The sequence below is a fragment of the Helicoverpa armigera genome, chromosome 1 (genome assembly GCF_030705265.1).
Source record: "Helicoverpa armigera isolate CAAS_96S chromosome 1, ASM3070526v1, whole genome shotgun sequence".
NCBI lineage: Eukaryota > Metazoa > Arthropoda > Insecta > Lepidoptera > Noctuidae > Helicoverpa > Helicoverpa armigera.
This window is the reverse complement of record NC_087120.1, coordinates 8,052,707-8,071,600: the sequence shown is the minus strand read 5'-3', so window position 1 is coordinate 8,071,600 and position 18,894 is coordinate 8,052,707. Positions and strand designations below refer to the sequence as shown.

The following is an 18,894-nucleotide window of genomic DNA, read 5'->3' as shown; positions in this document are numbered from 1 at the left end:
TTACATATTAACATATTCATATGCAGGTAAGTATAATACTGCCTGTATTGAAAAAAAATGCGATCAAACACGTCTCCTCGGGTACCAAGGTCTCCATTGCGATAGACAAAAAACCGGATCGGTTTTTTAAACGATTTATTAACGGATTTAACGATTGATCCAAGCTCTTGACACTGCGCCATCCATTCAGAGTTAGCCACCTTACAATCCACGGTCGTTAAGTCTAACGAGATTAGGTATATTATTTGTTCGGTAAAAAATAAGCTATCCATCCACCGGAACGGCGTTGGTCCGTGCATCTTCGTTTCCAAAACATGTTTTTATTACGACAACACGAGCAAAAACAAATGGAGTATCCAAAGACCATGTGAGTTAAAATCTCGAATTTTCTCGGAAATAAGCATTCCATTTTCATTACAGGCGTTATTACATGAAATTTTCTTTAATGGTTCTAATCTAAAGTTACATAATATCTACTAACACTCGAGATTTTGTTTAGGTAACTAAATTCACTTGTAAATATCTATAAAACACGTTCTTCTCGTCGAAGACATCTCCAAGTGGTACAAAAGTCACAAGTCCATTAGGAAAATATTTAATTTTAATCATGATAAGTCAATATTTTATGATATGTTTACATGGGTTAAAACATATTTACTGAACCGATTTTAATATTTTATTTAACTGGTCTCTTATTTGGAGCATCTGTTTAAGGCGCGAAGGCAATTTTCAAACGATGTATGATACAATTACGACACTCCATAGAGGTCTTTCCTAGCTAGTATAAAGTCGTCATGCAGTGTCCGCGAGAGCGTAAACTACCGGTTCGGTGACGTTAAATTGGAACGTAATCATAGATCGTCACAACACGTAGACTCGTTGGTATTTATCAACGACCCTTAATATACATATTAGAATGGCACGAGAAAAAACAACACTTCCTCGATACATTTTTTCTGCTGCTATCGGCGAATAAAGAAACGAGTTACGTTTATAAAAAATCGATCAGTACACCAGGCGCGTGGTTCCATTATACGAAACTGCGTCCAAAGATCAAGTGTCCGATCTGGCTGTGCGATGTCAAATATATAGTGTCTTAAACGAATCGGTATCGAAGACACCATATACCTTTCATTGATAAATCAAATGTGTTGCAAGTATTGGAAAATACTTAACAGGTTTTATTTAGCTATATGCTTAAATAACTATTTGTGGTCGCAAAATTGCCTCTGGATCATGGTTTAATTAGGGTTCTACTAAGTACTTATAACCGAAGTTGCGAAATATTGGTAGTCACAAACCACAAGAGAAACCACAAATACCGCTTAGAACTAGTTATCAAGATAACCCCAAAACAAAAGTTGTTTACCTATTTGACATTTACAGCATGCACATCGATTGATACAATCAATAGAATAAGGAATCGATTCTTGAACACACTTTGTTGAATAGAACACGATGTATAACCATGTTATTTCATATTTACGCATGTAAATTTTGTCGGATTTCAATTTAAAAATGAATCTAGTGGAAAATATTAGACTACTTGACCGCTCAAGCAAACGGTTCTTTGCAAGATGATGGTTCTAGAGTCTTTCAATTGCTGGCGTAGGTTTCTTCTAGCGAATGATGGCTGTGCGATCGAGTTTGAACCTAGTCTAACCGGTGTGGTCTGGTTATAGTCGCCGAGGACTGGCCTGCCACTCACCCGGACCCCGCCACTGGCCCGCGGGGACTCATCGACGACGCGATAACAACAAACACGTAGTAAGTCTGGACTTTTTAGTTGAAAATTTTGTCTTTTGTTTTGTGCTCTAATTGCATTGCTTGCTGTGAGCTTGCATTGTTTTATATGGGCTTTGTTATTGAAGCTTTAGTCACTTGCAGCAATGATACACTTTAGTGCCAAGTGACTCGATATTAAAATCTACTTTGAATTTTCAATTCACGAACTAATAGGAACCTACCCAAGATAGAGGTGGTTTTTCACAAAAGTTTTCATTTATTGAAAAAAATTTAATTATTTATAAAACTATAAAACTAAATGTTTCTTTACGTTTGGTATATTTTTATGAACTCTACAAGTTTCCAATTTTATGTTTTTCTTTCGTCAAATTAACAAAATACTGAAAAAAGATCTAAGTAATGCAAAAAGCAGCTCTATACCGCTCACCTACTTGGGCAATATCAATTATGTACTCAAACAAATCAATGTTGACATGAACTTCAATCAATGTACACAAACTATCCATAGGACGCGTGTCAATACGAGATATCTCAGTCAGCCGATTCCTTGTTGACGAATTTTATCGACTTATAACTATTTCACAAACGTGTATGTATGTACGTATGTACAGGTATTGTCCGGCTGTTGCTACCAGTGACAGCGACCTTGCGATTTTTCAGTTTCATGCTTCATTACCATGTTTGAAAACGACAATATTAAAATACTAGCCGTTTACGTGCTCTTGCAATGAGTTTTTCTAATTCATTGGTGTCCGTTCACATTAAATTGTTACGTATATGTTGCTGGTTTATTAGGCAGTATTACCTGATGGTTGATTCAAATCATGCATTGGATGACGGACAATAGAAAATGTTTAGTGAATCGTTGGTTGGTACAATGTCTTTACGTGCCTTTGAATTATGTATTTTGACTTTGAAAAGTTCTCGTTTTATGTTTAGTCTGAGTGTGGTGTTGTCTGGCGAGGCAGAAACTTATTCTTTGTGAAACGTGTTGTTGTATAACGATTGCAGGGAAAGTTAGTTCAGGGTCAACTCAGGCTTGCATACCTGATGTGTATACCCTACAGTTGTCTAGACTTTATGCCTATGTTTTGTAACAAAATTGTACTACACGGGCAGGTTTACCTTTATAAGTTATTCATTTTCTGTAGTTTCATAAGATATTTTTTCAAATACAGAGCACTAGCGATGTTTCATAATATGTTTTGCGTTTGACTCGGAGTGATTCACAGTGTATTTTTATTAAAGTAGGTACAAGCATTTTTTTCTTTATATCTGTAACACACAGCTGTTTAGCTTTTCTTTCAAAATGTTTAGATAGTGATTCACTGAATGATACAGTCTTCTTTTGTTTGCGGAGCCTCCATTTTATTACTTATCACCTATGTCATTTTGCATAGATTAGGAGCCCCGAATACTGAAATTAAATTTTATATGTCATATAATATTGCACAATCCCGGAACAGAAGCCGGAAAAGTAGTCAAAGGAGCGTTGTGCCTTTTTTGTAGAAAACCTAACCATTAAGAAGGAATGAGCTACAAAAACCTAATATTTATTTTGTTATTTTGATCGCAAATTTTATTGTTGTTTTCATCGCGAGAAATATTGAAGGCTGCTTATTGTAAAATGCGCTTTTCGTCACTAATTACGATAGAATTTATTAAGAAGTATATCGGCCGCCTAAAAGTTTGTCGTGTGTTGGTACTCTATAGTTAGCAAAAAAGCTATATTAACAAACACTCAACGTGTACTCGTTATTAATGTTTACTCTCCTAGACATATTTGACCCTCAGAAAATTAACGAAATTCCCACAACTCAAGTACGTACTTCATGGAATGGATTAATAAAAAATGTGCTTAGATTAATTTTTGTAGGATTTTCCAAATGAAGATTGATTTATCTTTGCTTGTGAATGACGGTCGGCATGCTTGGTAGATATGTGTCTCGATACGAGAGATCTGACACATGACAGTTAGGATCGCCATACTCTAATATAAGTCGTAATGAGTTTCAGAAATGTAAACGTAAAAAGTATTAAAACCTCCGTCAAAATGCGATCAGCAGACCAAGGTATCATTATTTCCCAGGTCAGAAGTGTCCATACTGTGGTTACAAATTAGCTCTGATTTAAAACTTTTGAAAACGAAATGAAAACTCACTCGGTGTTTTAAAGCTCTTTACTGCCATTAAAAACCTTTTGCTATTATACCCATGCCAATGCCCAATTTTACCGACAGCATAAACGTCAGTTTTACTTGAAACTACTGTTTACTTTCAAACTTCAACGTAAAGATTCGTAGTTAACAGTTTTCTAATGAAAACTGATGTCTATTTGTCGGTTAACTTGGGCCTTAAAATTATTTTTTATTCAAGTAGGTAAACGAAGCTTTTATTTATATTTGCAGTACCTATTCACGTACTTCACATACTTATTTATTTGTGACTAGTTGGCTATTTATAGTAAAACGTGACTCTGCTTAATTACGCATTAGCATCACGGTTAAGACGCGACTAATTTAGTAACAAAAGCGTGCATTATTTTTTACGCTTATAATTTTAGTATAATCATTAATATATATAATAGTATAATAATAAACATAGATAAATTAGAGATGTGTCTGCTTTCTTAAATGCTATCTTAGAATGTCGTAGCAGTGGACATAAAATAACATATTATACTGTGGTATTAATTACCACCTGCAATCTTTCTAAGAGTCATCAATAAGGTTTTGTTTTTTCTTAGCAAGTTTGGTAGCATTCAAATATTCTTAAGATTCCACATAATCTCGGACTAAGAATTAATAAATAAAGTGAAACAGTAAACTCCATGCATCGCCTGCGATATACATCTCTACATATTGTGAACGCTGAAAACCACCCACAGTCCCTTTTGTGGACAGTCACGTAAAAAATAGGTAGAAACTTATTCTACAGATCTACCCATTGGAATAATAAATTAATCATTATGCTAGTCACCTACAGAGTTAAGCAGTAATTATGTAAAACCATCCATATTCAACAGTTTCAATGGTTTTGTAATAAAAACTTGTAGTACCTAATGAAATCTGAAGAGACATAAAATATTCTTTGGGATCTCAAAACTTATCATCCTGAACCCTTTTTGAATTTTATTCGCGTCCAATATCATTTTATTGCAGTGATTCTTCGAAATATTTTGAGAACGATTCAAAAAATATATGTTTTTTTAGTTATAAAGATATTATGTAGGTAAGCATACTACGGCGCAGCAGTTTCAATTTAGTTCCAACAGTTTTTTATTGACAATAATAATATTTCATGTTTCAATGAGAAGGTAATTCAGGATCGCAATAAAGTAATTCAAAATACATTTTATTCCATGACGACTTTGAACTTGAGTAAGCGACTTAAGGCAATGATATTGATTTTGAATCAACCTTGTGAATTTATGATAAAATGGTTTTACGCATAGGCTTAGCGAATCTCACTTTAGATTATTTTTGATAAGAACTCTGGCTTTTACCTTCAACCTCTATTAGTGAAATAACTGCATACGACACAGTTAACTGTATTTAAACTCTAATTACCACGTAATCGATAAACAGTTTGACTCATAAGTCATCCTCTTTTCTGTAATTGGTTAAGCACCATTATAAAACGTTCATGATTGTTTTTGCCAACAAGTTACATGGCGAGTGAGGGCTGCGTTGATAGAACTGCCAACCTTTTCTTGTTATAATGACAGGTAACAAGTTAGCATCACGACTGGCTAATTCTCAGTACAAAAACTAAATAATAACAATATTCATTAAATATAACACGTTTGTTCTGTAGATGAACATGTGCAGACAATTAATTTTATGATACTACACGTTTTTACAGATGCATGTATTGGTTTTAAATAAGAGTTGTGTCTTAACTTGTGTGTCTTATGATGATAGACACTAACTTCAGTCCCCATTTTTGTTAACCTTCCCACACCAAATATTGGATACTGGAGAATGAACTGAATACATGGAAGTAAATAAATAGGAAGTACTTGAAGTCCAGTAAAAGACTACAAAAGTCCAAAAATAGCAAATTTTTCTTCGGTTAAAATTATATCCAAAGTATTGTTCATCATTTTCCTTCAGATACTGAACCGTGTTTATCCCGAATCTGCAGTTATTAACACTCAGCATTACTAAAGAGTTTATATATAGGCGTTGCGTGTTTGACGGGCAATGATTACGCCGAGAGACTCTGTGACAATTACTGTAATTAAACAAAGAAAAAACAACAATAGTCTGTGGGGCAGGGCCGGCCAGTCCCACAAATTAATCGTCAGGGTTCTCATAATGCTTTTTTTGTGAGAATTTATTTGGTTGATGCGCTAATCTTCATTTCATTTGCCGGTCCCCAATTTAAGTCTCGCGTAATAACTATATTTTTTTAATTCAGTTTACAGAAAAAAAAAATAGGCGGAGTAAACAATAATGTAATACGTAATATTTCGCTAAGTTATCTTTATTGATAAATAAAATGATGTCTAAGCAGTAAAGTTTCTTCGTCTCATTCTAGCGATACGTATAGAAACAGAAAAGCCTAGGTAACTGTCTTTTGTAACTGTTATTTCCTCGGTAATAAACCCTTTAGAGGAAGTACTTAATCACATGCCTATTTACATAAAATGATGAGTTAAAGTAAATGTATTTCTATTCGATTCTTGTTTACATTGTAAATCGAGCAAAGTACTGCTACATCGTACGTTATACAATTATTGATTGTCAGTTATTATGACCACAATCCCTGCGGTCATCAATACGGAAATATGTTTTTATATACATAAAGAGGAAACCTATTTGAATTGCTAATCAAATAAAGGAAACATTGATGTATGATAATATCTATTGAGGTAGGTTGAAATATGAAAATAAAAGTAACACGCATTGTTAGCGGTTTCGGTCATTTGATTTGACCACAAGCCCGTTTGTAGTACGACATTCTCTTCAGAGTGATAAATGCGTCAACAGCCGTAAGTTCAATAAAACAAATGCATTTACTTCGTCATTTGCAAGTTGAAATACAGAGAACTTCAAGTAGAATACCTTTTGTAGCCACAAAGCTATTGGGCTTAAAAACCGCAACGTCTATCAATCATGACAGCATGACAATACAATAGCAACAGTTCCCGTTAACTGAGAGTATTCGGACCACCCCCATGTTCAAAACATGAATTGGATAAACACATAGAGTACAGCCTTTCAGACACAAACACTTCTTATCTGATTTATGTAGGTACTAGCTGACCCGGCAAACTCGCCTCAGAAAATAATAGGATCAAAGTTCGTCAGGTACTACTATACTTTGTATGGCATAATAAAACTGCAATATGAAGTATCTTCCTTGTAATTTTTGTATAATTTCTAACGGTTCAACCTGCCCAGAACTTCAGCAAATATTTAAAGAGACAAATTGAAGCCATTTTACTTTCATTTGCATTGACACTCGTGTTTTGCATTGACAACTTTTATTAAAACGTTGCCCATAAGCAGAACTGAAGTCATTAATATCCCTATTTCGCTATGGGCGGGGTTAATACTCCTGAAAATAAATTGGATGAGGTACAATCGTTTTATTTCTCAGTCGTATCAAAGAGAGACGCGGCTTCGCTTCTCTCCATTCTCAGTTCACGGAAATGATGATGAATGTTACGTCATTTTTATTTTTATTAGTGGTGCCGATGGGTACGCGGATTAATTATAAGTAAAGACTTCACAAGCTTTTAACCTCCAAAGTTAGCAAAAAATTGCTTCCAAAGACTTAACCGTCAATCAACAATCAGTGTTATTTTTTGTTCAGCGCAAACACGATTTGTTGTATCGATGTCGATATTTTTTATAATCTATTTATATGTATCGATTTATAGACAACAACGGAATTTGTGAAAGTTACAAAGAATCTCTATGGTTGGGCAATGTTTCTTGTCAACTCCTTAATAATACCGTTCTAATAATAGCTTATTCGTAAACCTTGGTATCAGATCAATTAAATAGAACAATCATTCACACAGGTCCAGGGCACAGGCGAAAAAATGTAGTGTATTAAATACTCAGTATAAATGTAGGTATATAGACATACAATGGAGGCTGTGGTGAAACTTTGAATATCGAAAAGCCATTCATTGTGGCTAGGTTTGATGTGGCGTCACATGCCATTGTTACACATGATGTAATTACGTATGTACGTACATTATTGTTGAATATTATTTCTATTTTTGAATGACTTGATCGGCAACTATTCCATTGTGATTATGATTTGAATATTCATGCAAAAATACAGGTTTTAGGATACGTTGACGTTTTTGTTCATAATGCAATATTGTTTGCTGTGTTCAACCGATTTGCGAAACGTTACCTTTAATGAATGAATCTGAAATGTGGCTGTATAAAATACTAACCATCTAATATTGACAATCACACAAAATAACCGAGGAATATATGAAATATTTCAATATTCGTCTTTCTGTTGCAATGTTATCAGATTTACATAAGAGATACATTTTAACTGGTTTGTAAGATTAAAACTATACATAAACAGATGAACAACACTCCTTGCGAAATCAAGAATGCGATTTCAGACATATTTGCTGCAATCAAACTGAAGTGAATCAAAAAAGTTTTCGTTAAATATTTTCAAATTTTTCATGCAAACTTATGGCTACACATACCTCTTTATTACCAAAGTCAGTCCTTTAAGGATTTTTTTTATCTCGGCAATACCTGAGTTTCAACGTTAACGCCTTATGTCGGCGAATTGTATCAAGTCTAACATCAGTAGTATATTAGAGAAACATGCATCAATTGATCGACATTGACTGAGACGTGTTTCGGATACTGATTTCAACGCGAAGCCTTCACATTCAAACTTACACCTTATATCCTTCAATTTAAAGCCAAATTTTCAACAACCACAGCCTTCTATGAATATTTATGGGCATTGTGAATCTCGATACGTCAGTCTGACGTAAAAAACTGTTATACAGTCAATTAAGTGTGTTTTGCATTCGGAGGACGCAACGGAGACGCAAACAATAGTTTTGCTAATTTAGTAATTGCAAAGAAAAACACTCTATCGGAATCTTAATAAACGAAGTATTAAATTCACTTTTCTTCCTGTCCGCGACGTAACTGCTCGATAGTTTGGTTTCCTATCTATTTTTCAATGAAATGTTCCACTTCACATCTGTAGTGGGTCAATGTCTACAAAATAACGATTTCTGATGACATTTCGAAAAAAATCATGACCATGAAAAAAAACTTACGTTTCGAAATGCATTCGATTTCGTGATTATGATGTATGGCAGATGTCAACTTTTTTTCCAACCGTCACTTATTTTATTTGCTTCCTGGTTTGAATCTTTGGTAAAAGTATAACTACATTAATTATTATACCTACATATTTAGCCATAAATTGGATTTTTAACTTTTATTTATTTCATTTCCTTCCTGGTTTTCAAGAAAAATATTATTTCAGAACCAAAGAGAGTGTCAATAAAACTAGGATGAATTGCGCCGGTTACAATTCCGAACGAGTTGACACATGCGAGTTGGCGCCTTATTGCAAATTAGCGAAAGGTCATGAAAACGATGTCAGAACTGGTAAATTTCGAAAGCGATAACTTATAAAAAATATTTTAAGCTTGTAACATTAAATTTGCAAACATGTTTTTGATTGAAATTTATTACTTATTTGCCATTATGTTCTATCGGTATTAGACCTATGTTATGATACTATGTATGCTAGTAATTATTTTGCATTTGAAACGTTTAATCACTTGTTATTACTGATAGGAAACCTCGTCTTTTAAATCCATTGTAGTATTCAGGATCTTTAAAATGCTGTTTCAATAAAAAGTTAATAGCTCCGACGCCATGAAATTGCAAAATCATAAAATTCTAGAAAATCGAGATTTTAATTAATATAATTACCAAACCAAAAAACTTTGGAACTGTTACAAAAAATCTTAGTGAATCAAAAGGCACTAATCGGGGATTTTTGCAAACAACACAAAAGCAGACTTACAACGAACCTATAAGTATTGAAATAACAAACAAAAAGTCTTAAAGAACAGAATTTTAATAAAAGAGCGTGACTGGTAAACTATTACGCGATTGCTAGACAAACAAATTAGGTGCATAAAATGACAACTTTTTTAGAAAACAATAACGATTTCAATTGTTAATGATATCGAATGAGAATGCAGTGCGGTGGTTGACGAACGAGGTGACCTTGTGGCACAGACTAATTACAATCACTTAGCAAGACTTGCCGCGTAGGACCGTATGAATGTTCTTAAGCGATATTAAAGGGCTCATGACGCACTCCAGTTGAAACTGCCGTATCCAGCAGCTAATCGGTTCGTACCGGGCGGAATCAATCTTCTCAATGCTAATTAAAAGATCCGCGGCTCACTGATATCAGCCTCGCCTTCGAGTTGTAGGTCGTGGATGCGCGATTAGCGTCGTATCATTTTCTGCATGTTTTTTAATGTTTCTGAAAGAACTGAGAAGTGCAATACTCTCGATAATTGACTTCTTCTTCGTTAGGAGCCTCTCCGACAAGTAAAGTTCGGCTTGAAAATTGCTAATACTTTTGCCAAGAGACAGTCCTTTTTTTGATTAAAACACTTCTTTTGATTTCCATCGCATTCCAGGATGGTGATATTCTTTACAGTTCGCGCAAGGCAGGTCAGGTTTCGGGGCCTGAGAGATCGCAGTTACAAACCAGTTACTTGATAAAGGCTGATAATAAAGTCCACAGGTTTCCTTAACATGCTCGTTATATTATAGAATGGTTAAGGCTTTCGTAAACTAAATCGGTGGTCAGTTCGCGGCGGCACTTTCACTAAGTCGCTGTTGGCGTAACAAATAGTTTTTCTGTGTCCATTTTCTCCATTTTTGTATGTCCATTCGATAGTGATAACATGTTAGTGATAGACTTTTAGGATTTAACCTACAGTTACTTATTCTTACATCCTTAATATTCCCTCAATTTGTTTGAAACTCTTTAAAATAGCCTTCGGATCGCGTAATGCTGGCGTAGAAATGACGCAAAAGAAAGTAGTGAGTTAAAAATAAATGAACAAGTAAGAAATGTAGGTACACTTACGAATTCACACTCTGCGTAAACCCAGTAGAGTAAGTTATGACATTAAGTTGTTTTTACCAGGGGCATTGTCCTCGTTATAAATGAAGTAGGTATATAAATACTAGAAAGACAATATGACTATTTGGCAAGGCTTATTCACAATCGAATGTATAATTTTTACATATCTCGCTACGTCGCAGTGATTGAGATGTTAGGTAATAAAATCACAAAATATTCATCAAAGTCTATTAGTGTTTTCGAAGTTTTACACAAAAAACACGCATACAATTTACTATGTTTTATAGACGGTGACGTCATAATATTTATAATAAAGTTATGCAAATAAAATACCTAAGTTTAGAGGATAATGAAACGCACACAAACAATGCCGTATAGCCTAGAGGTCCAGACATCAGTTGATTTGCGGCAATGGATGACAATTTGATAACTTAAAATATTGCTTATTATTTACTTACTTGTGATTATGACAGTACCAACTAAAGTATTAACTGTTGTACGAATCAAATAATGGTCTCTGCACACAGCGGGCGCGGCGCGGCGGGACGGGACGGCGACGTGACACAATGTACTAGATCGTCGCGTCGCGTCGCGCCGAGCGGGACGGGTCTGTGTGGCGGCCTCCGTAATATCTAGTACATTACAAGTGCTCAGCGTCGCGTCGCCGTCCCGTCCCGTCGCGCCCCGCCCGCTGTGTGCAGCGACCATAATAGTTTTAGCACGGGACTTAGTTTTGTATTATACGTTACAAAACTAACTCTACTTTTACTTTCTATGGACAATTACTAATTTTCCTATTGCCTTAGAAGGTAGCTAACGTTCTAGACACTTTATTGTTATCTATAAAAAGAAATGAAAGTAACACTGATCGATGAAAATTGCATGAAAACTCGTTAATTCAAAGATACCTTACATTTATTTAAGACTATTTTACCGCGGTTTTACCCACGTCCCTTGGGAACTCCGCCCGTTCTGCGATTAATATAGCCTATTTTACTCAAGAAGAGTGTAGCTTTCCAACTTTGGACGAATGTTTAAAATGGGTTTAGTAGTTTCGGAGCCTTTTGGGTACATACAAACAAAATAATGATTTGTCTTTATTATGTTAGTGTAGATAACAATTTACCTGTGTACTTTAAGATATTCATGTTTGCATCCAGGAGCGTAATACTGTTGTCCTGGGTAATTCACACTGCAATCAATTCCATTATGTTAGCCGGCATTTGTTTGATTTTCCCACTTATGTGCGATATTAATAAAGTTCTTACAGTTTCCCTGATAATGTTAATTGTAAATAAATCTTAACTTGTTATAAGGAAAATGGTGTGTAAACATTTAAATACTTATTTAAATCTACTTGTTTTAAGTACAAAATGACAATCTTCTATACAAAATGTAGCACAGACAAAGCCTAGGTTAAGGAATTTATTACCTTAGTACCTTAGTTTAGAAAAAAAGCGTTATTCAGTACAAACTGTTGATATACGATTATAGAAACTATTTCAAAGAGCAAATTGTCGTCTTGAAACATTCCTACCAAATTGTATAGTAGTTTCCGAACGAGTCACGAACTGAACTAGCGGAGACGCCATTCAAATATTGGGTATGCAAGATATCTACTTGTAAGCTAAAATTATATTACATTCTAAATGACGTTTAATTAATGTAGATTCCAAACCATACTATCGAGTCTGTTTGTTTCTTAGATACACTTTTTCATTGTTACAAGAAAAAGTTAACTAGGCATGAACCCCTTCTACTGAGTATTGAATACCAATGAACATCTCTAGAAATAATGACATAGTACAAATAAAAATATGAAAATATATAAGCTGGGAGGTTGAAATGTTATAATATCAGTATTCAGTAAGGCACTTAACATAAGATCAGAGTCAAGGAGTTCATATATCAAGAACAGGAATCGAGGAACTGCAATAAAAATAATTGAAACAAATCAAGTCAATGTCCAAGCGCCTTGTCTAACCAGCATCATGTTTACTAATATTGCCAAACCACTTTATATGCATACTGCATTGAACTATGAACACCGCCTCAAGGTCTGGTTGAATCACCGAATTATTAGCTCTATGCAACGCGAATTCGTTGGAAAGTTGACAAAGTCGGCCACCGACCGTTGCATGTTCGTATACAAATAAACAACTAATACTAGCAAGACATAATACTAGCCAGTCTTTGTTGAGCACTATATAAAAAAAGTATTAAAATATATTGGTGAATAATTGCAACAGGTGTTACTTAGGTATATATTGGCCAAGTGTATTGAACTAATTACTTGAATGATATTGTGTTTAGTTTGTCTGCGCAATCCCTGAAAGTATAATAAGTAAATTACTTACAATGTCCAAAATTTTAACGAAGTAGGACACACCGATAGACAATTTTAGCAAGACTGTCGAAGAAAAATACACATTATTTACACTCCCACTAGTATTTTACTAAGTATCTAAGTATAATGTGACCCAAAAAAACATCAAGTACCTACTTAGCGTGGCTTTCGTGATAAAAGGAAATTATAACTATCAGTTTATTCCAATCATTGTAAATTGCGTGTCATAAATAATCAATTTTAACACATAAAAAATTGATACTTCTTTAATGTAATTATGTTTAAGTAGTCTCAATATTTTTATTTGAAATAACGATTATAATTATCAAGTCATTAAACAGGTTATAGCTGCTCACTTATAAATTAATGGTACATTAATAAGTTTAATGTTTAAAATTGCGAGTACCTATTAACCCAACCCTATCCTTGAATGCCATGTGCAAACATCGCTGGCCTAAAAAATAAAAGTGGTTGTTATAATAGCGGCCAATAGAATAAAAGCGCAACCCAAACAAAGACTAGGACTCAACGAATGAAACTAACAAAGCGCTAAATAATCATGTATATTTTAAGTGAATAAAATCCATACTAGTAGTAGAATTCGAATGATATAATCATCATGGACAGCGGTTGCGAAATTTTTCGCGCGACGCAAAATGCGGCGGCGCATTAGTTAGGTAGTAGGGAAACACGACATGATGGCATACTATGGTGTACTTGCGAAATTGTTCACGGTGTTTGCCCAAAGTTATGTGAGCTCGGCGGCCCTCGTGGCGCATTGCCATCGGAATAACCCATCGGGGACAGCGTGCCTCCTTGTCAGAGCAATCTTTAGTCACAATTTCATGTTGTACTTTCCGATAGAAGCAAGAAAGGAGTTTTTATTTACTTATCTTGTAGTTATTGGATACAAAGGATCCGGATTTCAGGCTTAAATTAATAATGATAAAAAACATCGTGCTTAAAATTTTACTTGGAAGGAAAATTCATTAACTTAATATAGTGAGAAGTTGACACAAGGTATAAAAAATTAAAGACATGAATATTGGATTCGAAGTTACCTACACAACTTGAAGCCTTATTTGATTTTGCAAATTCTAGGAAGCATAAGGTCTTAACGTCATTCGCCGATAAGTATTAAACTTTTAAGAAAACCTCCTGACGTATATTTGTCGTTTAAGCTGGAATTATGGCTAAGATAAATATGTAGTTAACATAAAAAATCAGCACATTCATATGCATCAGTTTCAAGAAATGCCTAATGCCAAAATAAAATAATTATGACATTCTTATTATTTTTTCCTCATATTTGTTTTGAAACAAGTGTATGTCAGAAATGAACCGTTTTCTGCCTACGCGCATTCTCCGCTGGGGAGCGGCTTTGTTGAGTATCAGGAAAATACACTGCACACATAAATAATAGCTTTAATATAGCTACTAACATATACTTTTGTATGAGGTGATTGTAAAACATGATAGTTCTGCACTTTTAAGCTATATTATTTCTATGCATGTAAAACGTACCTACATAACAATAATGTATTCAATTTTATATTTTATTTATTTTTAATATTACATTACTGATTTGTAAAGCACATATCTTATAAAGTAATATGATATAGTGTAGCATATCTAAAGCGTATGAACAATAAACGCCACGAAGTGTAGAAATTATTGAATCCGTAGCATATATAAATATATTTATACGATAATACTTACATAACAAATATATCATACCTTACATATAACATATATATCGACTAATCAATTTTGAACTGCTTACATGCTTCCGTGACAAGTTTTTTCTACATATTTTTATGTAAGATTATTATTTAAAATGTACATTTTTTACGTTGATTTAATAACACGCAGAAGATAAGTGTTACTAAACTTGAAACTTAAAGAACGCAAAAGCAAATTACAGATATAATATACAAAATATTTGCGCTTTGGATATTTCAATAGACCCAAAATAATAAGTTATTACCTAAAACATCTATGTTTTGAATATACGGCTTAATTTACAACGTCAGTTTTGTCGAACCACTTTCAGTACAAAATATTTATGATCTGCTATCAGCTATATTAAGTAATCTACTTTCACTTATTTATTAGATTATTTCTACTCCTAACAGGTCGTTATTCCTTCGCATAATTAATTACATCCTACCTATTCATATTTCGATGAAACGCGAGCTTTTTACAATGTATATGGCCAAAAAACAGTTGTAGGAATTTCTAGGAATGCACATATTTATAAGAATTTAATAAAGACAAATGTCTTTAATAAATAATATGGATAACCTCGTCAGGCCACTAAATACCGCTAAAAGGTTACGCCATTCCGAAAGTCACGGACGAGAATCTAAAAAAATACTTTTAAAGCTTAGATGCGCTATAAGTAATACTTTTCAGCTCAAAACGGTACTATTTTCCTTAGGGCCTATTGAATGTGGGCTGTTTTTTTAAGCATTTTATCTACTTTATGTCCTTATTTATATTTATGAATTCTACGAAGCAATACGATCGCATTTTTGTAACACTACGGCAAACGTTTTGTATGAATCGTCTTTGCTTAAACTTACCCTAATGAAAAATAAAACCAATTGTATCGTACTGGACGAACTGATAAGTAATTAAAACTTATAAGACGACGACTAACGTAGAGAGCCATTTTTTTACACGGCAGAGGAACAAGTCTTGGGTAGGTATATGTATTTACAAACATTGGATGCTGATAATGTATGTCGCACGATGAATAGGTACCTAAGTAAACAGTTATTCCTTGAATGGGCTTCTTGGAAATGTGTGACGTGGTCAGATTGCAACAACTGTTTTTCTCGCAGTCACCCTACGGCTGTGCCAATTGAAGAACTGGAATGATCCGGATAAATCTAGCAATAAAGGATTTCATGCGATTTTAACCGGCTCATTCTAAATTGCTGGGTTTCTTACATTCGCTTTTATGTTTGTAGGTTGTAAGTAGTGACAAAGACTATGTACCTACTTATATTTTGATCGTAGATTCGAAGTTGGAAATTGATGTAGGTACATAATTTAAGAAGAATATGAAAGATTCGTAAATATTAATTCGTTGGTAGTTTGTCATACCTACGTTATTTTAATAAGCGCAACTATATTAATGTGTTTCTATTTGATTTGTAGGTACAAGAAACCATTTATAAACGACAAAATAAACCTACATCTTGCCTAATCTCTTATTAGAAAAAAACACAAATCGCGCTTTATCTTACAAAAATATGTTCCATTATAATCTTATAATTTTCCTATTCATGTCACAGATGACAAAAAACATGTAAATCATAAAGGCTATCTAATTTAGTTTTTGCTGTACAATGGGCGCTCCATTGTTCCATTTTAGCAAAATATAGGTTACACATAATGATTTTCGTAAATGATGATCAAGCCAACTATTATTTTTTGCTGTACTTCAACAAAAGCGCCGAACTTTAGGGATCCGTGGACACTGAACAAATGCCTCGTTAGTTCAATGTGAGTACTTTCCAACAGCAACCTTAATTTTTATTGAAGGTTCTTGAACGTTGTTTCACGTATCTAATGAGGCAGCTGGCTTCGCCGCCCAAGTGTTCAGTTGTTTGCAGATGTAGGGATCAACGCTCGATCATGAAACCGACTTTGTCCCGATCAACCGTTTCGCATGAGTGTAATCCAGTCGCAACCGGCTCGAGCCGCCGGATTAATTGTCACGACGTATTAACGATAACATAGCGTGATGTGGACGATAAACTTATTTGAGATTCCGTCGTGTTTGCCGCGATTACTGGCGAGCACCCGTTACATCTTCTCGCCGCTGAATACTAAGGATCCAATGAAATAGCCAATAAAGTACGCTTGTTGAATGCCTACGGCCTAGACACTGCATTTAATTTGGAATACGGCTTTTTAAGTGTCGACGATTGGTGTACACAACTTTCTTTTTTAGTTGTTATTGCAGTTGTCTTGTGGTAGAAATATTTTGCGATTTATTTACTAACTTGTGAAAGAGCTATTTTTCTCGGTATTTTTGAAAATACAAGAAAATTATTTGCATGGGGACTATCATATATCAACTGCGATTTTAAATAAGCCAGGCATGAGTTATAAACTATTTACTAGGTTTTTAAACTATTATTGAATCCTTTTTATGTATGCCAGAAATTGTTACGAATAAAAAAAACGATGTATATTTTCATATAGCATGCATGCATGGGGATGTAATGAAACATGCTCTATACAATAAATACCTTACGAACGAAGCCTCGAGCGATATCCACTCATAAATAACAGTAAAGATTTGCAATCTAAATGTAGCAGCCGATCGCATTCAATAAATAATAAATTAACTAGTACAGGAATGCCCACGCCTAGCATTTACCACGGAAATACACGATCTCATATAAAAACTATTTCTTACTATACATTCCAATACAAACACAAACACTGTATTAAAATATGTAACTACAAAATGTTATCGACATTTTGTTTTCCGCAAACGAAATTAGTCAATTAAAAACTAATAGACATTTTTTCACACGTCGAATAAACATTAATCAAACTATAGGTTTTATTACTTGGAAACAGAAAACCTGTAATCAATTTAAATCTAGATTTCTGAGAAATGACACCGACAATCAATGTTACGTTAATGAAAAATGTAAGCAGGTAGATTCATTCCAATATGATCGGAGCTAATTAACCCAACGTTAAGATAAAAACATTGTACGTATTAGAATATAAATAATATAATTGTTCATTGAATGTCAACTTTTAAAAACATTGAATATCATGAGAATTAAATGAGAATATTGTCGCGTGATCAAACCAATTGAAATAAACTCCGAAGATTCTCTTATTAATCCAAGAATCTCGTGTTTACAAGACTTATTCGCTGCCCTAAAACCACAACCTAGCTAAAAGACTTTTTTGAATTAAGAAAAATAACCAGTAAAATCTAAACATTGTGCTTGCAAATAAACTCATAAGTATAACACTTGTACAGACTACAAATTATATACCATTAGTCATTTCTAAGATTAAGTGTATCCTTCCAGCTTGATACATACAATCATTCTAAAATTATATACAGTGGATCTTTAGAAAACAGCCTCTTACCCCGGAAGATGTGAATGCTTACACTCAGTGAACATCTGTGCTACAAGTGCAAAGGTAACGTTAGGACACGGTAGGCACAGTGGCGTAGTTGCAAAACGCCTCACTCAGCCTAATGAACAGCTATGAGATATTGCCAAAGCTTTGAGGCTGCATTATGCGCCGGGGTTAAAGGTTCAGGGTACACTGGGTGAATCGTGAAGGCATAACATTTAAAATATCACGTGTGTGGCAAACGTCAACGATTCACAGCGATTGTTTTTTTCCAAGTCCGAAGGCAGTGGTGTTGCGTACACAATTGTTGCGCCCGCGCCGCCGATGCCCATTGTGTTTCGACCTTGGCCACCAATTAATACAGCATCGCGTACCTAATGCACGATAATAAGCCTCTATTTCCGGGACATTAAATGGAATTTGTTCTAGGTATCTTAATCTTCTCATCCTTTAGACCGAGCACTCAGTCACGTTTTATACATTTATTTTAAGATGGCTCTGGTTGTAACGAATTGAATCAAGTTAAAATTTAACAAAATAATTAACTAG

The 18,894-nt window shown here is 34.3% G+C and overlaps 1 protein-coding gene across 2 annotated transcripts in view; it reads left to right on the top strand.

Moving 5' to 3' along the window:
- The window catches only part of LOC110378876 (UNC93-like protein), a 73,633-nt gene that overhangs the window by 39,439 nt on the left and 15,300 nt on the right, over positions 1-18,894 (top strand). Inside the window, exon 2 of one of the 2 annotated variants that reach the window (XM_049837939.2) lies at positions 1,683-1,767. The exons of the other annotated variant lie outside the window; for it this stretch is intronic. The gene's annotated coding sequence lies outside the window, so the exon portion shown is untranslated. The remainder of the gene's footprint in view (positions 1-1,682; positions 1,768-18,894) is intronic. 2 annotated transcript variants of the gene reach the window in all.